Consider the following 20,226-nt stretch of genomic DNA (forward strand, 5'->3'; position numbering starts at 1 on the left):
TAAATGAATATGAAGCTGGGATCCATCTCCCTCTCATTTAGGTATTCTTATTCCATCACGGGTAGCTCTGTCAAAACGGAGAAAGAAAAGATACACTTACAACATCATTTTAGATGTGCACAAACAATTCCCACATTTCTTTTGCCTAATATAGTAAACACAAATATCCAACCTGTAACTGAAAATGTGCTTACACTTTCCCAGAGGCCAGCAACACAAAATCAAATCCAGCTACTATGTAAAATGGTATGTCCAGGATCTCTGGAGAAGCATCTTTTTCTTTGTTCAATGTGCATGTGACTTGCCATATCTGGCAAATGTTGACTGAATTATACGCTTAATCACCCTGTGTTCTGGTTATCTATTGTTGAGTCACAATCTACTTCAAAACTTAGTGGCTTAAATCAATGACATTTATTCTGTTCATGAATTTGCAATTTGGGCAGAGCTTGGTAGGGGTATGTTAACCTCTGCTCCTCTTGGAGTTAGCTGAGACAGCTTGCAAGCTGGTGGCTGGCATCATCTGAAGACTCAGTTACTCACATTTGGTTGATACTGACTCTCAGTAGGACCTCTACTGAGGTCATGACCAGAATACTGGCACATAGATTCCTCATATGGGAACTTAGCTTCCTTAGAGCGTGGTGACTTGGTTCCAATGGTGAGCATGCCAGAAGAATCAGGCAGAAACTATGTCCCTTTCATCACACAACTTCAAAAGTCACACAGCATTACATTTTCCAAGGCCACTGACCTAACCAGATTCAAAGAGAGAAAATATAGACCGCCATACCTATTGATGGATCAGATATATATTGTTGTGGTTGGAAAACGCATTCTTCTGCTTACTAAAATACTAAATATGAAATGGTGAAGACAGGCAACATTACCCACATTTGGAAAAAGCCAAAGTAAGACAACAAATAGTGGTTCCATACCTTACACCACACCTTGTGGCCATGAACAGCAGGCTCCTCAGGTTGCCAATCTTGCAGCCACTGGTTTTGCTTCCCGTCCCCATCCTGCAGCCTTGTCTGAGAGGGGATGAGACAGTAAGTCTTCGTCTTTGAAGCTCTCTTTTTGTTGGTAGTGGTTCTGAAGCTCTGAGAATTGACTCATCCCAATTAAGAGAATTAATCATTACAGTATTACCTGAAATCTGAGTTGCTGGTCAATTACATTTCTCTTAGTTCCACCAATTAAAATACTGGTCTCTGGCTTGTTTGCTCTCAGAAATGCTGATTGCCTTTATATTCTTCTCAAACTCAGCAGGCTCTTTCTCAGGTTCCCATGCCATCTGCCTTTCGTTGGAAGCAAAAGACAGGGTATTTCTCCCTCTGCCTTGTATAGAATCCTTGGCCAGTGGCTGCATTTCCTTCCTGACCCCATCACTTCATCCTCCTTGTGTTCCTCCAGTGTAGGGAGGTGGTGCCCCTGCTATTGCTAGTCTTTGGGGTAACATATCATCCCAGTTGACTTCTCTCAACTATTCCATCATCTAACTGTTAATATTTCCTCTGTTTCAAATACTTAAATGTACTCTAGTATTATTTAAGCCCCTGTTATTCTGACCATGTCTATTGCAGTTTTATATTTGTAGCTGAATCTACAGATTTTTACAAATCAAATTAAGTTTATGGAGTGTCCTCTGTCTTTCTAAAATGTGATTTCTCCTTTTTTAATGTAATTTGATAATTTATTATTAATAGATGAACATATTCACTTTAGGAGAAGGGAAGTATTTATTTACCAGTTACCCATTTGGTAAATAATTCAATTCTCATTCAACTCAATGAAGTTGAGATATCATCTTGCTTTTATAGTGAAAAGAAAAAAAGAAAAACAACTGAGACTCACACAAGTTAATTAAATAGCTTGTCCAGGGTCTGACTCTATTATTCTTTCCACTACAATACACTATGCCACTGCATATTTTATTTTCACTCATTAGTCTTTATCCTGATTTGAAATTAGCCATTTGATATTTAGTAATAAATTTTAGTGTTTTTAGTGAGCTCCTCCAAAGCCCTTATTTGTGTTCTTGATCAGTATCTCTTCATCTATACTTTGATAAATCAAAACTTTTATCAAAGCTCAGAATTAGTTACTATAAGAATTCACTTGGCCAGGTGTGGTGGCTCATGCCTGTAATCCTCGCACTTTGGAAGGCTGAGGCGGGAGAGGATCGCTTGAGGCCAGGAGTTCAAAACCAGCCTGAACAACACAGTGAAACCCTGTCTCTACAAAAAGTAGAAAAATTAGCCAGGCATGGTAGCGTGCGCCTATAGTCCCAGCTACATGGGAGGCTGGGGCAGGAGGATCCCTCGAACCCAGGAGTTTGAGGTTGCAGTGAGCTATGATGACCTCACTGTACTCCAGCCTGGGCAACAGAGTGAGACCTTGTCTCAAAAATAAAATCCCCCCAGAAAACCTCAAGAACCTAGTTGGTGTTCAGATAAGGAGAGGTAAATAAGGCATTTCAGGATAGGCGGACACAACCAAATCACCAATAATTAATTTGCAGTATTTATTTACTAATCTTATAAAGTCCAAAAAGTTAATTTAATTTGTAGAAAGAACATCATAATTATTAGCATTGAAATAAATCTGTTACTTGCTTACACAGTAGGCTTGACATTAGTTAGAAAGAAATCATATTGAATTCGTAAGTCCTCCTTATTACAACCATATTGTCAGCTACTTGGGTGTCACCAAAATATTTCACCATAAAGTGATGGTTTAGTTGAAGCTCTGTTTGCAATGAGAAAGATGAATAGCCTCAAAGCTTATTTGGTATCACCTTAAAACACATTTACAAGCCCAGGAACATGTATCTTTTATGTATATGTGTATTTTCTTACACTATCACATGTAGACTAATTTTGTGACAATTTGAGTTTTTCTGAGTTTCTTTGGGGCAAAAAGTGTAGGGAAAAAAAGGCCTTTAGTGTGGAGATAAAAGCCAAAGAAATGTGAAAGGCTGAAAGTGAAAAATGACAAAAGTCTTTATGGCAGGCAAAACTCTGAGCTGTCCCTCAGTATTCCCCATCCTGGCTGCATCCACCCTGTCTAACCCTCAGGTCAGGACTGTGAATTTGACGTATTGTACTCCTGTGATTAGCTTATGCTAGATGACACCATGAACCCTGTGATGGGGAGATCCTCTGGGAGGGTGAGACCTAATCAAATGAGCCCTAAAAGGAAAGAGTTTTCTCTGGCTGCTCACGGGAGAGAAAGTTGGAGAAATTCAAAGGTCAGTGTTCAGTTGCTGAGCTAGAAGGGAACTTGTGATAAGGAACCCAGAGCAGCCTAGGAGTTTAGAGTTGTTCCCAGCTGATAGCCAGCAAATTAACAGGAATTTTGCTTCTACAACCGCAAAGAGCTAAATTCTGCCAATAACAAGAATAAATTAGGAAACAGACTCTGAACTCCATGTGAAAATGTAGCTGGCTGACACCTTGATGTCAGCCTGAGCAGAATCCAGCCTTGATGTGCCTGAACTTCTGACCTACAGAACTCTGAGCTAATAAATGGGTGTTGTTATAAGCTGCTGAATTTGTAGTGATCTGTTATATAGCAATAGACAATGAATATACCTCCAAAGGTGGTCAAACTGTTCTTCAGCACACAGAGAAAGCATGGGTTGAGGGAAGATGGAGGAGCTTTATTGCAGACTTGTTCCACTCAAGTCATACTAGGACTCTCCACTGTACTCTGAACAACTTGTGTGGTTTTATGTTGTATTAAGATTTCATTATTTGGCTTTATTCCATTAAAAGCATGTATAGTGTCCTAGCTTACCATGCACATTTGATCTGGGCAAAACTCCAAGAATTTCATGGGTTTAAAGCTCCATCCATTCAGCATTTTGGTTCATAACCATGTTTGTAAGCAAAGTGGATGATAGAAAAACCCAACCTTGATATTTTGTCTCCAAATCCAAATCACCTCCCTAAGATGTGTAATAGTCAATGAAAATAGTAAACTGTATTTTGTAGAATAACATGGCTTTCTTATTGCTTTATTTCTTGCCTAATAGATTTTAATTTTTGAGAGTTCTTGTTTGCAAATTGGCAATTTACAAATATCCAAAAGGCATAAACATAATCACAAAAACCTAACCTAAAAAATTGTTAAAGACCATGTTGACAATTATTTTCTCACATCAAAGATAATTGCAGCCTGGGCAACATACTGAGACCCCAACTCTAAAAAAAAAAAAAGAAAAGAAAAGAAAGAAAGAAAAAGAAAAACAACAACAACAAAAAATTTAGCTGGGCATGGTGTTGCATTCCCATAGTCCCAGCTACTCAGGAGGCAGGGATGGAAGGATTGCTTGAGCCCAGGAGTTCAAGGTTGTAGTGAGCTATGATTATGCCACTGCACTCCAACCTGGGCAACAGAGTAAGACCCTATCACAAAAAAAAAAAAAAGAAAAAGAAAAAAAGAAAGGAAAAAAAAGAAAAAAAAAAGAAAAGATAATTGTACATTATTAAATTGTTTGGGCAAATAAAACATCCTGAAAAGTTGGACATAAAAAAGCATTTTTAATAATGTAATTGCTACTGAATATATTAAATTTTAGAGATGCAGTTCATTGGCAGTTCTTGCTGTTTGCATTTCTTTAACTATGGTAAATGTGAAGTCTGAGCATTTTATTTGGAGAGTAAAGTTAACATTATTAATAACAGCATACTATTCTGAATCATACTTCTGTATACAGCATGTTCTGACTTTTATTGGTTTGCTCTACAGCTTTAGTATCTGGAAATGAGGGAAACGAGACATACCCAGTATTACCACTAACTGACAGACTGATTAGGGCATGAATACACTTTTGCTGCAATGAGATTTTAGGTATAGCATATTTTAAAATTTATTTATGCCTTAAATACTAGAAGATCTTAAATACTGCAATGCTATATCAATCATTAATGAAAGTGTGGTATGGGGCCCATCTGAGATGATTTTACACGTAAGAATATTTTCACTTAAGTAGGTAGCTATTTATTTGAATTTGCATTAATGTGTCTGTCCTTTCTACGTAAAGAAAATAATATGTGTTGTGCACAATATTTATGGCAAATAAGACTATGATGCTGGTTTTTAAAAAATCAAACATATTTAAGTAAAAATGAAATGAAATATAATAAAATGATTAGGTAAATATTATTAAGTGTTACATGGATATGACAAAAATTGTGAAAGTGGTTTAAAAATAATTAGGATTTGGAAAACAATGCTTTATAAATTTTTATCTCTATTTAATTCCCAGTTCTTATATTAATTATATCTCTTTACTTTTCCAAAATATGTTTTCAAAAGGCATTAAGTTAATGCCAGCAATTAAATACATTTATTTAGATTTGAGAGTATTTCTTTTTAATTACTTGAATATTTTTACTAAATGATTCACAAACTACTTTCTTCTTGGTTCAAGATCCAAAGTTCTCTGCATCTTGATATGTGTTTAAAGATTCAATCAGAATAATCTATTTTCAACCTTTGCTTCATAAAAAACTTTGAAATAAATTTAGTTGATAAAACAGTTGATTATCAACAATTAATCACTTTTATGACTGCTTTTGTTTGCATGCTTTAAAGGTTTTGTATATAATTTTATTAAAAATAGTTTTAGTATATTTATATATATTAAAGGATTTTCATATACATGTATATAGTTATAGATTATATAATAACGGAAACAAGTATTTGACACTTAGTTCAGTATTTGTGGTTTGATAATAGAAAATACTGATGTTTTGTAAATCATCCTTTGTGTTCAGTGTAAAACAGAACTAAATCACCTAATGCTTTTGAAGATGAACAAAAATACTATTTCGTTATGAAATATTTTGTACACCTCCAAATTACATTAGAATTCTCCCATTCCACCCTTAGGGCCTCCATATTATCTGAATCCTCCCTAGATCATCAGCAATGAAAATGGATAATGTTTTATACTGTGCTCTGCCTCATTTAGCATTAGTTACTACAGCTATTGCCTCTGTCTATATCTTACTGTGTGATTGACACCAAAAGCAATCTTAGGTTGGAGAAGCAGAGTCTTCTTATTTAGGTGCACCCTGGAATGCATTATAATTACATACTCAAGGGAACTTATGCTGAACACAATTTTACATTTACATTATAGGCTCTACCTGCAGGCAATGACAGTAAAGAATAATGAGATGAAGCCAAAGATTTCTGAAAACTCTTCTTTCTGCACAAAATGGGAGGAACAGACTCAAGAGAAAGGAAATCCTGTAAAAGTTGCATGTCAAATAGAAAGAAAATAATATATTTAATTTGAAAGGAATATGGGAAAGAAGACTGTTTTAGTTAGGGAACAGGTTAAGCTGATGTAACTAACAAAAAGACCAAGAATACACTAGCTAAAACAATAAATACATAAAAAAAAATTTTATTCTCTCACATATCAGTCCAGAGGTAGGCAGGCAATCCAGCACAAGCAAGACACTCTGCTTCCCAAGGGCACCTTAAGGAACTCAGGTTTTCTATGTGGGGCTCTTCGAACCCCTGAAGAGCTTATCCGTGGCTACCTATTCAAAACTGACTCAACAGCTCTGTGTCTTTATTTAAAACTGAAGAAAAAAGAAAAGAGAGAGAAGGGAGCATACACCTAATTGTGTTACAAGCAAGATTAAAGTGTTACACGTATCCCTTCTCTTTACATCTGATTGTCAAGAACCCAGCCTTATGTATCAACAAAGGAAACTTGCAAAATGTAGTCTTGCCGGGCACGTACTCAGTTAAAGCTTAAGAAGTTTTAGTGTTTAAAAGGAAAATAGAGAAAGTATATTGAGGAACAATTAGAAGTCTCTACTTTTGGTCTCTAGCCCCACAAGTATCCACATGTCCCAATCTTCCCATACAAAGAACACAGGCTCTCCCCAAGGAATGCAATTAAAGTTCACGCAGTTATTGTTCCCAATTCAAAGTCTGAGATCTCTGAGTGTTTATCTCCATCTGATCTAAAAATGGCTCCTCAAAAACTAGCAATTTATTATCTAATAGACAAGTTATTTGTGATCCCATACATCTTGATGTAAAATGGTGGAGTAGAATAAAGAACTGCAATAAAAGCTACCATTCTAAAAATAAATAATGGGAAACATAGCAATCTCTATGACATTGTTTGGCAGGAATTCAGAAGGCTTCCTTCCCAGGCAATAGAATAAATTCCTTGGTTAGGCTCTGGTTCTGATCTTGGGAAGGAATTCCTTTGTCTACTGTTCCCCAGTCCCATGGCCACTGGGCTTCCCCTCAGGAGATTCATTCTTTTCCATTATCTGCTATCTATTATGGTGTCACCTTATATCAGTCTTGGTCTAATTAGGAGAAAAACCAACAGTGATTTGAACAAGGAAAGTTTAACTACAACAGGGGTTTGTAATAATGAGGAGTTGGCTAATAGGAATTAAAGAGAACTCTAAAGAATACAGGAATAGCAGATATAAGGAGCAGCCACTACTCACAGGGCTGAGATAGAACTCCAAGGAAGAAGTCCCCCAAGGACTGAGATCCAGACTTCACTGGAGAGAGTTAGCATGGCTCACTGAATAGCAGCAGAGAAGCCACTTCAGAGTTGAGTCAGTGGAATTTACCCAAATTTCACTAAGGGTGCTAGGGATAGCTTTTCATAAGGCAGTGTCTTGCCATAGGTGCTCCACCACGAATCTGCCTGAGGAAACTGCTGCCTCTGGGTGCTGCTGTCATACCTATCCTGTAGCAGCTGGGCAATAGAGAAGCCACACATTCTACAAGAGGCTGCCAGGTGAGCACATCAGAATCAGGAAACCCTTTCCTCCTACAATCTCTTCCCAGCACCTTCTATTGACAAAGCTTAACATTGTGCCAGCTGGCAGGAGAAAAATATTTAAAGGGCAAGCTCCATTTCTGCAGTGCAGGCAATGAAGGATGGATTTAGAGCTGAGAAGCATAAATTGGCACCCAACTGAAGTCAGTTGTTGATAGTCACCTTGTTGGTGAATGCACAGCTTTTGCAGTATGTTTTCTGCTGGTAGTTTCCAGTTGGAGATTGCTAAAGACAGGCACCATATTTGTGATTTCCTTGGCAAACGATTTCCCCCCAGATTTAATAGGCTCCTAGTCTACTTGTTTCTAGTCACATCCATGTTAAAGCAGCTTCAGTCAAAGGTCGTGTCTTGTTACAGTTCTTAAGCTTTCAGACTCTAGCTTATTTTCTGGTTGTTGTGTTCAGTCTACCCAGGTCTCAGTTAATTTAGTAGTGGCTACCTTGAGGCCACTTAAAAAAATAGACTTAGGTGGGAATGGAATGTGTCTTTAGTCTATTGTCACAGGGCTGGCTCCCACTTTCTGGCTGAGAACAGATACTGGAGGCTCTTGAGAAATATTCTGAGGGACAATATTATCTCCTGTGGTTTGAGGTACATAGAAGCTGGCTTTGCCAAACTTGGGATTCTCCAGACACTGTCAAATTAGTTAATTCAGATTTTCTACTTTAGAAGGAGAAAACCTCTTTGTCCAGCCTTCCATATCTGTTTCTTTACCACCCACTTCCCTATTGATCAGCCATGACCACATATTTTAAGTTTTTATTATAGCAGCATCCCATTTCAGGTAATAATGTCTGCATTAGTTAGGGTACAGCTTAAATTGCCATAAAACAGTGATTCAGACAATAAATAAGTTTGTATTTCTCTCACATAATAGTCTAGATGTAGACAAGCTGTCGATAGAAGGCATACTAGTCACCTGTCATATACCAAGTGACTAGCCAATCACTTGGAAGACAAGTTGATTGCCTTCACTCAATCTTAAACTCTGGAGAGCAACAATTTGTCCAGATATGATTGCTATCTCTGTTCAGTTTCACCTCCACCAGCATCACCATCTGAAGACTTACAGAATATCAGATTCAGCATAATATCCCACATATCACTCAAACCAAGAGATCCACCTTATAGCAAGAAGTTGGGGCTTCTGACACATTGTCCAATGGTCTTAAATACTACACTTTACCCAAAAACCTAATGATGATGATGATGATGATAAACAAAATAGCCTGTTTAAGGCTCAGGTAAGTACCAATTCAGGGACTATCCCTCCTGGGTTGGGGTACACCAGCATGAAGTATGTGCACTAAATCAATGTCCAATATATGGTGCTATGACCCAGTAGCTAGAATATGTGCTGCTTGAAACATGAGGTGAAAGTAGGATTTCACCAAGAAATCCTCATAACATAAGGTGACACCAAGAGTTCATCAAGCAGTGAAAGCAGGACTGACCTCTCAAACCACTACTCTGTGGTCTATTTGCAGAATTTATGCTTCTTGTCTTTGAAATTTTGGGTCTGCCATATTCAAGGCCCTGGTATGGAAGCAGGGAGGGGTGGAAAATGCTTCCACTGGGGGGACACAAGGAATGCATTGAACTTGATCCAAGTTACCAGCTAGTAACTTGGAACTCCTTAATGCAGGAAAGGAGTTAGCCAAAAAAAAAAAAAAAGGAATTACTGTAATAGTGAGAGTATCATGAGCTGGTGTAAAATGAGTTTGGTGAAGAATATGCATTGAGCATATGGCATTCACTAGGCTGTCTCTTTGTGCCATTATGCCCATTGATCATGATGAGTGGGCAATTATAGCAACTGTAGGCCAAATAGGATATGGCATGTAAGGGGTCAGTCTCCTCAGGGTAAAAGGCCTGGATGATCCCACCAATTAAGCAACCAAGATCAGCTGAAATGCTAGCTGAACAACAGAGAGATCTAGAAATATAAAAAATGTGGTGGAGAGAGGACTAGCTATCATGACAGGAATATAACTTTTTCCCTCTAGTATTAAGTGCTTGCCAAGATTGTGAACAGCCACAACTTTGAAGGGAACTCTGTGATGAGTTGGAATTAATGCAGGACACAAGAGGATCTGAGTGGTGCAAGGTGTGCACTGTATTAGACACCTTTGTGCACCATTTTAAATCTCCTTGATCACACCTCTTACTCCAGCTGCTTCTTAGGCAATGAGTTCTACAAAAAGTGACCAACTTTACAGAGCACCCAGACAATGCTTCACCTTGGGTCTATGTTATATTTCTCTCTCTGTCCAAGGGAACCCAATATATATGTGCTATCCAAAGAGTAGAGTAGTTAATACCCTGGAGCCATTTTTAGCCAGTAGGGAATGAGAACTAACGAAAAAATGATTTCCCCTTTGCATCCCTAGTCAGTTTCATAAAGATCTTCAGAGAGTTTCAAGGTATGGAACACTAGGCAACTTTAGCAATGGCCAAGTTGATAACTCCTTTCCTGTTTCACTCCCCTCTCCCTCATTCCTGCTTCTGGGATCACTTCTAAAAGAAACTACTTTCTTGTAGACCTTTGTCTCAGATTCTAATATCAAGGCAATCCCATTTAAAGTAGGAGGCTCTCCTCCAAAAGGTTATCAAGGAATCAAGTTTCCTTTCACCTTGTTGCTATCTCAACCCCTAGAATTTTACTCTGCTTCTCTGCATTGTCAAAGCAGACTCACCAGCACCAGGTCCATATTTTATTCCAAAGGATGGGGAAAAGGGCCGGAAAAAGACAAGCACATTATTTTAAAGGAAGTATCCTGGAGGTTGCACATATCACTTCGTTTACTTATCATTAGCAACAACTTAGTCACATAGCCACTCCTACTGCAAAGGAACCTATAGTATAGCTGGGCAGCCATGCACCCAGGTAAAACTTTCTTGATCTTGTTCCTAGAAGGAGAATGGAAGAAACGGATATTGGCAGAAGTCTTTGCCACAAAAACACACAGAAAATATAGTAATATATATTGAAGAATTTTCTAAAAATTTTCTCTCTACCACCAAGTAAAATTCTCAGGGTATCTGGTCATGTAAACACGCCCTAACACTGCCTCTGCCTGACACCAATTCTACCGCTTCTCTCAACCAGCACACTCTATACTTACCATTTGTCTTTCACTTTCCTTTAATTATCCACACCTATCTTTTGCCTGTTCATTTCTTAAAGAACTTTAATTTATTTATGTTTTATGTGTTGCTTTATTTCTTTATGTATTAAAAATAGTAATCTTATTTCTCATATTTGTTTCACATTGTTAGTGTATTTTAATTTTGAGTCTGTCATTTTCTCAATTACATATTTTTGGGTTCTTATATATAAGGCTGTTTGAAGCCTATTTATTTTGCTCCATTGATTTATCTTGATTATTGCCAGTGTATCTCATTTTATTAGTATAACCTCATAAAACATTTAATACCTAGTATACATCCCACATTGTTTAACTTCTACTCTTCTTCTCACCTGCTTATTCTTCCAGATGGATACTAGAATTATTTTATACAAGTCCAAAAGTAAATTCCTGAGTTTTTATTAGAGCAGTGTTGGCTAAATCATGTAGTATGGGAAGACTGACATAGTACTGTGTCTTCTCATACAAAAATCTAGCTAGCACTCTATGCAAGTCTTAAGAATTTCAAAGTTTAAATTTTTCTACCTTTCACTCTGCATGTCTGTTAAGATTTTTTTTCTAGATGTTTTACACTGCTGTTATTATTTTGCAGTCTTTTTTTTTATTTGGTAACTTTGTGTTTGTTAGTATATAAGAAAACTATTGGTTTTTATATTTTAATTTTGTGTTAAATTACCTCACTGAAGTTTCTGACTAGTCTTAATTTTTCTAATAATTCTCTTGTAGTTTTCAAAGGAAGACAATCATTTTGAATACTAACAATGATAATTTTGCCTCCACTTTTCCAATAGTTATGACAATTATTTCTGTGTTCTATTTCATTGAGTTTATTAACACTACCAAAGCAGAGCTAAATCATAATATCACAGCAGCTATCTTAATATATAACTAAATTTGTTATGATGTTATTTGCATTATTTTTATGTACTTATTTTGCATAAGTAAGATTATCCTCTTATATTGTGTATATTTCTCAGACTTTAATGCCAAGGATTGGATTAGGAAGCTTTCTACCTTTTTCTGTCCTTTAACTGTTCATAACAGCATTTAAATTGGCTCATCTTCATAAATTTAAAAGAATACCCCAGATGCTCTAGGTTTAAAGTCTTTGATGGAAGTAATTACTTAATTACATCTTGAAGTATTTCTTGTTTACTGACTTATTAATAATTTCTATGTTTTCTGAATCATTTTTGGTAACACATTTTCTGCAGAAAATCAATGATCATATAATCAATTTTTAGCATAAAAATTTACATATATTTTTTACCTTACTTTATTTTTTTTAAAACTATGAGTTTAAAACCAAATACCAAAAACTAAAGTAAAAGTACAAAAAAAAATTCACTGAAAATCTCATGAATACATAACACTGCAACAGACATTTTTGCATATATTTGTTCCAGTCTTTCAGGTGAGAGTATTTTGTATAATTATTCCCATAATTTTCATTAGAAAATTATACTCATTTTTAAGTCTTTATTTTATGATTGTATCAGAAATGATGATTCTATAAAATTGGGTAAAGGTATAAACTCAGATACTAAAATCTCCCCAAATTTTTCTGTTCGGTAATAACTAATACTAATATTTTGTTGCTATTTCCTTGGATTTTGTTAGCATAGTTATACTGTATAAGCTAGCCTGAAAGGCAGTATGGCGGTTAAGAGAACTGATTCTAAAACCAGACTACACAGATTCTAATCCTGGTTCCTCCATTTGTCATCCCTATGAACTTGGTAGGCTACATATCTGTTTCCTCATCTGTAAAATGGTAACAATTGTCATAGCAATTATCACATAGGGATGGAGTTAAAATTAAATGAATATCCAGTGCTTGACGGTAATTGTTAGCTACTATGATTATCTTTAGAGTTAACATAAGGACATTCACAAGTACTATATGAAGGATGGAAGGCTAAATAAATTGTTCATAACAAAATTACTCAAGACCTCAATATGATTTTTAAGGTTATAAAAAAATCATTTTTCAAGTTTCCATACAAGGAAATTGCCATTATGCAGTCCAATACAGTTTTGCAGCAGAGCAGATTGATTTGTCTATTACTACTTCGTTTCTGCTGTAAGGAACTAAATGAGTTAAGACAACAGTGATTGCAAGAGGTATTCTCTTGCTGTGGGGTCAAGGTTCAGAGAAGGAGGAGGCATAATTGGCTGCTTTGTTTGTTTTTTAGCAGTTATCCAGTTTTATCCCATCAATGAGTATCAGCCATGGTCTCCTCTCACTTTATTGTGGGCTCAGAATTTAGAGTTCATGTTGACCACAAAGACTGTTTCCTAATTCTAACTACCACCTCTTCTTTTCTAATCTACTCACTATATTAAATGATTCTAGACCAAGCTCTTCCAGTGCTCTCTTATTATTTTCTGTCTCTAATCCCTTGTACACATGTAGCTAGAATGGATTTTACCCCACAGATTCAGGGCAGGGGTAAGGAAGCTTTTTTCTATGCTGGTCTTTGGACATCAGGCCATCAGTGTCACTCCTACATTGTCTCTTGTTCGTGACTGTGGGCCTTTCCAAGCATGACTCTCAGGCATACAGGGATCCTCATGCAATCTTTTAAATTTACTTTTTTATTTATACATGTGTGTCTTTTCATGTTCCTGTAAGGATACACTTGAAATCCAAAAGCCAAGCAAAAATTCCTTGTCTTCCCTTTATGAGAATGAGTTAAGAGCTGACAGAATGGAAGAAAAGGACATGGGGTAAAGGGAAGTACCTGGGAAAAATCTTCAGGTACTATTTCAAAATATATTGCTACATACATCCTTACTCTGTTCTTTGGGCATGGGTTCATGAGATTAAAAAAAATCTTTGAAAGACCTTTATGTAACTCTTAGATTAAGATGGCTTCAAGACAGAGTAGACATCACTCAAATTCCAGGCACTTTGAGATGACTAGGATACCCTGTTAAGATTATGGTCCAATAAATAGGCAGTTAAGTTCAGGTGACACTAATTTAATGAAACTGCTAGAAAATAATTTGGCCTTCACATCTGTTTCAAAATATACCACTAGTTTAAATAATTACTTTTGCCTCTGACTTTTCCATATGAATGCAAAACATCCAACTGAAACTACAAATGTATTCTGACTACCTTGATAGGTCTAAAAATACTTAAAAATTTTTAAGGATAGGATTAATAACTGGACAAAATTCTTAACCATGTTCATATCACTGATGATATAAATGGGGGGGTAGGGAGGAAGGGAGAGGGAGAAGCGGGGGCCAGAGAGAGAGAGCATGCGCAATTGCGCAGGATCGTAACTCCAATTCCTCAAACAAACAAAAACTACTAAAGATCTAGGAAAAGTAAAGGTCTGCTGCCATTAAGTAAATTTTCTGAAAATCACTTTATTCATTTTATTCCCTATGGTCATCTACAGTGATCATATTTGCCAGACAATTGCTTAACTCCACTTCAGTTTACTTTTGCAAACAAAGTCATTGGGTCAACATAAAAGACTCAAACAGTTTCAAAAGTGGAACATTTTGAAAGCATTTTTGTTTGCTAATACAAATATACCTTATGGTTAACTATTTAGTAGAAATTGATTTCCTCAAACTTGGTCAAATTATTTGATGAGTTTAAGACAGAACAGCGTCAGCAGCACTTCAACTATTACAACATGGTTAATGTGTAAAAACCAATCATTAATCTCATAATTTTCTTCAGCATCTTAGTAAAATATGCTCTGTGCTTAGCTAGCATTGCAATATAAAAAAAAGTGGGCAAAGGTCATGGGTAAGTCATGCTCAATTGTTTAAAATAATGGCATTATATAACATGCTTATTTAATTGCTGCAATGTAACCTCATTGAATTATCAAACTATAATTGTAAAATTTTCCTGATAGCTTTTTTTTAAGGTTATCAGTGTTTCCATATCCTAGATCCTATCACTATCTAGAAATCAATGTGTAAGAAAACTTTAATTTAAAATTGAATTACATAACTGATATAATTGCTGTCCTTAATTTTTTTCATAAACCAAATGAATACAAACTAATTACCCTATACAAAAAATGAAAACACTTTAGGATGGCATCCTTTTGGAGACAGATCTATGATTAAAATATTACAGTAGGCTTTAAATATTAGCAGGATTAAGTCTTTTTTTTTTTTTCCAAATTAGACAATTTGCTGACGTCATAGCAAGGATTGAGGGACACACATCTCACGCATGCATGTGAAAAGCCCATCATCATGCTCGTGAACTACAAAAGGATCAGAATAAGTCTTTAAAATGAATAAAATGTGTGTTTAGGGTCTCTGACATTCTAATATTTCATAATTATTTTAAGATGGCCCAGTACTTCTACCATAGTGAGATGTCTCAAATCCTATATAAGCAAGAAAACCAGGAATTTATTCTTTGATAGTAAGTAGCATCAATCAACTATGACTGAATGGTTTCACTTGGTACTAAACTGCACATTCCATTTTTGGGTGGAAAAATGTTAAATGTTAGATTCCTCATTCTAAGCAAGGATCAACGTACCATGGCCAAATTGTTAAAGAATACCCACCCTAATTACTGTATTTATGTATGCTAAATTAGATTAACAAGTCTCACTTTCCAATTACCTACATGTTCTAGAGTGTGCCAAATGCACACACTACATATTGGTTATTTCCCACGCTGAACTCCAGTAGCACGCACTTTCTGAGCCTTTCATTTAGTATCGCTTTCCACTTCATTTTGCTAATTCTAATTTTACACGTGAGATGTGTCTCAAAATCACTTACAATCTCCATGAGGACACACAGCCTTTAGTATGGGATTATGCATGTATTTTCACAAGTACTTGGTCAGTTCACTAAGCAACTTATTTCCTGAACACTACAGTGATCTGGTGAAGAACAGCAATGGCCAGAAAGTAAAAAAGAAAGACTGTAGTCCTGAGGTCAGACTCACTTCCCATTTTCTCACTTATAAAGCAGGAAAACTGTGTTGCTTCTATTTGAGGTCTGTTCTGAACCCCTTAATCACACTATGGCCCACTAGTAAAGTTCCCAGAACTGACCAGATCACTGTTCCACCCCACTCAGCCATCCACGTTGCCCTTACATATCACATATGTGCACAGATAACTTCTTTATATCCACTGCCCCTTCTCCCCATCAGTATAAGCATAATCTCCAACTTCTACCTCCGGACAAAATTTGGCATCAGATGAGAAATTTAAGAATGGTATGGAAATACCTACTGCAGTACATCAAAGAATAGATTAATAGTAAAATAATGCTTAGGACAAATCCTTAATTCATTCAACAGATATTTATTGAAGATCTATTTTGCAGTCATTTTGGAGAATACAAAGTAAGATTTATTCCTTGTTTTCACAGAGCTGAGGTTCAACAAAAGATCTTATTGCTGGTCCAGAGAGTACCAAGGTAAGGGTCAGGACTTCCCTTTGACCGTGGGCAAACCACCAGTTGCCTACATTTCCAATGGCTAAAAATAACCAAGGCTTGCATGTTATGAAACTTAAGTATAACTGAGTTAAAACACAAACTACTTATTTTCTATGCTTAAATAAAATTAAAATGCTCTTCTGTTTCCTCCTTTTTGTTTTTTGCTTCGTGGGCTGTTCTCTCAGCTTTTTTTCTAGTGATTTCAAAGTAAAGTAGATTGTTTTTTCTGCCAGTGGTTGCTTTGAACCAAAAATCACCATATCCAAACCATTTCTGTGCCCTTAACAAAAGAATAAATTGTTTACTTTTTACCTGTCTCTAAAGGCTAATTTCCCAGTTTATGGCTAATTTTGAGGTTTTAGACCCTGAGAGTATCTACATTCTGAACATTCATTTCTAAAAGCAATTCTTTAATGTTCACATATTTCACTGCCTAACAAATATTTCATTTATTTTGTGGCTTCCCCATTATGGAGCTTTCTCTTTAACTTGTTAGTTGATTGATGTAGTTCTACATTTTTTTTTCTATGATGGGTTTGTAAAAGTACACTATGAGCCCTTCCTATCTGAGAAAATCTTCATGTTACTCAAAGATGACAATAGGTAGTTACTGAATTTGTGAACAATCTTTTCTTTAAACCTCTATATATTGACATTTAAATACTGCTGAAGAAAATTCTTAAGACAGCTTGTGTTTGTCTATTTTTTCTCATTGGATTGTTAAAAAGTATTTTCCTTAATTCATTTTACTTAAGCTCAGTCTGAATACAATCCTAAGTAGTTAGCATGCCTGGAACTACAACCACGTCCAAAACCAACATAATTGCATGAGAAGACGAAAGGAGATGTGGTAAGTAAAACAGTAGCCTCCAACTATATCTGAGTCCTAATCCCAGAACCTGCAAATATTATAGGATAAGGGGAATTAAGGTGGCAGATGGAATTAAGGCTGCTAATCAATTGACCTTAAAACAGAGAAATTTTTTTTTTTTATATCCTCAAAATAATCACAAGGGTCCTTAAAAGTGGAAGAGGGAGGCAGAGGGGGTCAGCATGGTGCGATATAAATACCTTCTGTTGCTGGACATGAAGACAGAGTAAGAGACTGTGAGCTAAGGCACGCATGCAGTCTTCAAAGCCAGAAGAGGCAAAGAAACCCGTTTCCACAAACAGCCCTGCTGACACCTGAATTCTAGCTTAGGGAGACCTCTGTCAAGAATCCTGACCCATAGAACTATAATAAATTTGTTTTAAGCCATTTTGTGGCAATTTGTTAAAACAGCAATATAAAACACAATAGACAAAAATATGTACAAATTGTATTAAGTGCTTTGAATAAAACAAGTGGCAGGGATAACAGAATAGGGCATGGTAGTCAGGGAAGGCCTCTTTGAGGAAGTAACATTTAAGCAGAGACCTAGAAGCAGCAGTTGAATCTGCTATGCCAAGTGCAAGAGCACTGTGGGCTTGACAAAGAATGTTTGCCTCTTACTTAAACTTGTGCTGGAGTTGTCATCTTACCTGAAAATTCTCTCCCACCCCAGACATACAGTGATGACTGTAACATCACTAGCCATTGAAATCTACTTTTGCTGTTTGGTGCCAGCCAAGACAAGCATGCCCCTAACCTTTAGTATCTTTCAGCTATCCACACCACCACCCTGCCTAGCCAATCCTGTGTGCTTCAGGGAGGGAAACCTTTCATTGTCACTGTCAGAAATGATCCATAAGGCTTGAGCCTGAATATGATCTTAACCCTCAGATTATCTCAGATGGGCCTGAAAACTAAAATTGTTCAAGCATAGTGAAGCTCAAACTTCGTTTTGAAGGCTGAGGCAATGGAGGCTTTTCTTCCAGCTGATATGAACTTGGAATAGCTATGACCAAACTATTAATACCTGGTTGACCAAGATGGGAAAACCTATGAGATTACAATTTTTGAGGAAAGATACCTGACATGCCTAAGCTAACAGGGGAAGCTAATACATGAACCCAGAACTCTCCCTCTTAAACATTACAGTATAATAGTCCTTAAATAATTAGCTTAGTATCATGTGGTGACTCAAAAAGAGCAGACTTCAAATTGGGGTGTGTGTGTGTGTGTGTATAAACTTTCCTGGGACCCACAAACTAGAAGAACTACACAAAAGCATGTGTAGTTCTGAGGAAATCAATTGCCTTATCAATGTTTCCTAAAATTAACATGGTTTCCTTTCTCCTCTTTACCATCAATCTTCTCTCACAACCAACACACACACTGAATATTTCTCAAGCACACCATTTACTAATGTTGCTTTATTCCAAGGTGCCAAAGGGACAACTCAAAATTTAATATAGGCACCACATACCAGTGTAGGACTTCCTGTATTTCTTCTACCTTATTCTGCTGGGAGTGAAGCTGAGAATTAGAAGACTGAATAGTATTTGATCAATATTGATATTCTAAATGTCAATATACTACAGAGGGGATGTTGAAATGTTAAATTGTTCGATAACCAAAAAACCAGGGGCTTGAGACTGGAGAACAAAACAAAGAATGATTAAAATTATTAGGAGACAGAGCCTTATTTCATCCAAGCAACAAAATCATGTTGAAAACTACTAATCTGCCACTGAGCACCACCTCTCAACATTTTCAACTTTCTTGGGATTTTGTCAAGTGCTCACATCCACCCTGTTGCTGTCAGTTGCTTACTTTGTGAGTTCCAGAAGCCAGGTTTCACGTTGATTTCACTTCCAACATTATCACTATCACATTTCCACATAAATGGACCATGTATCAGAATGGAAGGTTTTTCGTGACCCCTCAGACTTAGTTCACTCATTTTTGCTAGAGGATTATTGTATACTATATTTACTTACCCAATTTCACCCACCAACACTGGTCTAATCACTTCTACCAGATATTTCTAATATGCCAATAAGACACCTTACAATTATTACACCTTTCTTAAAGTTCTATATTAGAGCTTCGTGTTTTGCTGTTCACTTCCACTGAGCCTGTTTCATTTTAGGAGTAATACCCACAGGCATTTCCACTCGTTTATTCAAGGTTTATTGAGTGCCTTCTACATACCAGGCAGTTTTAGATGTTGAACACACCTCAACAAGCCACACCATCTTCCAATTCCTGCCCTCATTGAGTTACATCGTCAAGGATATTTGGGGTGGGGAGTATAGTTTTAAAATACAGAAATGCCAACTCAGGTTTTGGAGGAAGGGCTTCCGTATTTTTAAGAAGATCCCAGATGATACCACTACTTAGGAAAAATGACGCTGAGAAGGAATAGAGTATGCAGTTTGGGGAGAGCCAGTTTGACATTAGTGCATAAAGACTGGAAGAAAACAGGACTAAATCGTAGGTAACTGGGGTGGGGATATTCCAAGCTAAGGTAAGAACAAGTGCAAAGTCCATGAGGTGGAAGTCTGCCTGGAGAGGGCAAATGGCGGGAATTGGGGGAGGCAGAGCACTTACAACAGGCCCTGCATAAAGGTATCAGTGAATGAGCTAGGGTCTCAATCAAGTCTCATTTTAAAAGGAAAGCAAAAGCACAGTCAAGGGCAGAATCATAGGGTCACAAAAACAAGAAATGGTCAAAACACTGCAGAAACTACATCTTTTCTAACTTCAAACTTACAAAGAATTTTAGATTAACAATCTAAGATACAGGTTCCACATTTTTTGAGGTAAAGAGGACTAGAAAATTCCCAAGACCACTGGTTTAGAACAGAATCATGGGATTCTAAAGAGATTTAAAATATGTATTGCTTAAGATTTAGATTTCTCAGGG

The 20,226-nt window shown here is 36.6% G+C and overlaps 1 non-coding gene across 1 annotated transcript; it reads right to left on the minus strand.

Moving 5' to 3' along the window:
- Positions 1-15,146: 15,146 nt before the first annotated feature.
- LOC138383124 (small nucleolar RNA U13) lies at positions 15,147-15,246 on the minus strand. Its single transcript, XR_011233565.1, has one exon. It is a non-coding gene; the product is annotated as a small nucleolar RNA U13 (small nucleolar RNA).
- Positions 15,247-20,226: the final 4,980 nt, after the last annotated feature.

This window comes from Eulemur rufifrons, chromosome 4 (genome assembly GCF_041146395.1).
Source record: "Eulemur rufifrons isolate Redbay chromosome 4, OSU_ERuf_1, whole genome shotgun sequence".
NCBI classification, from domain to species: Eukaryota; Metazoa; Chordata; class Mammalia; order Primates; family Lemuridae; genus Eulemur; species Eulemur rufifrons.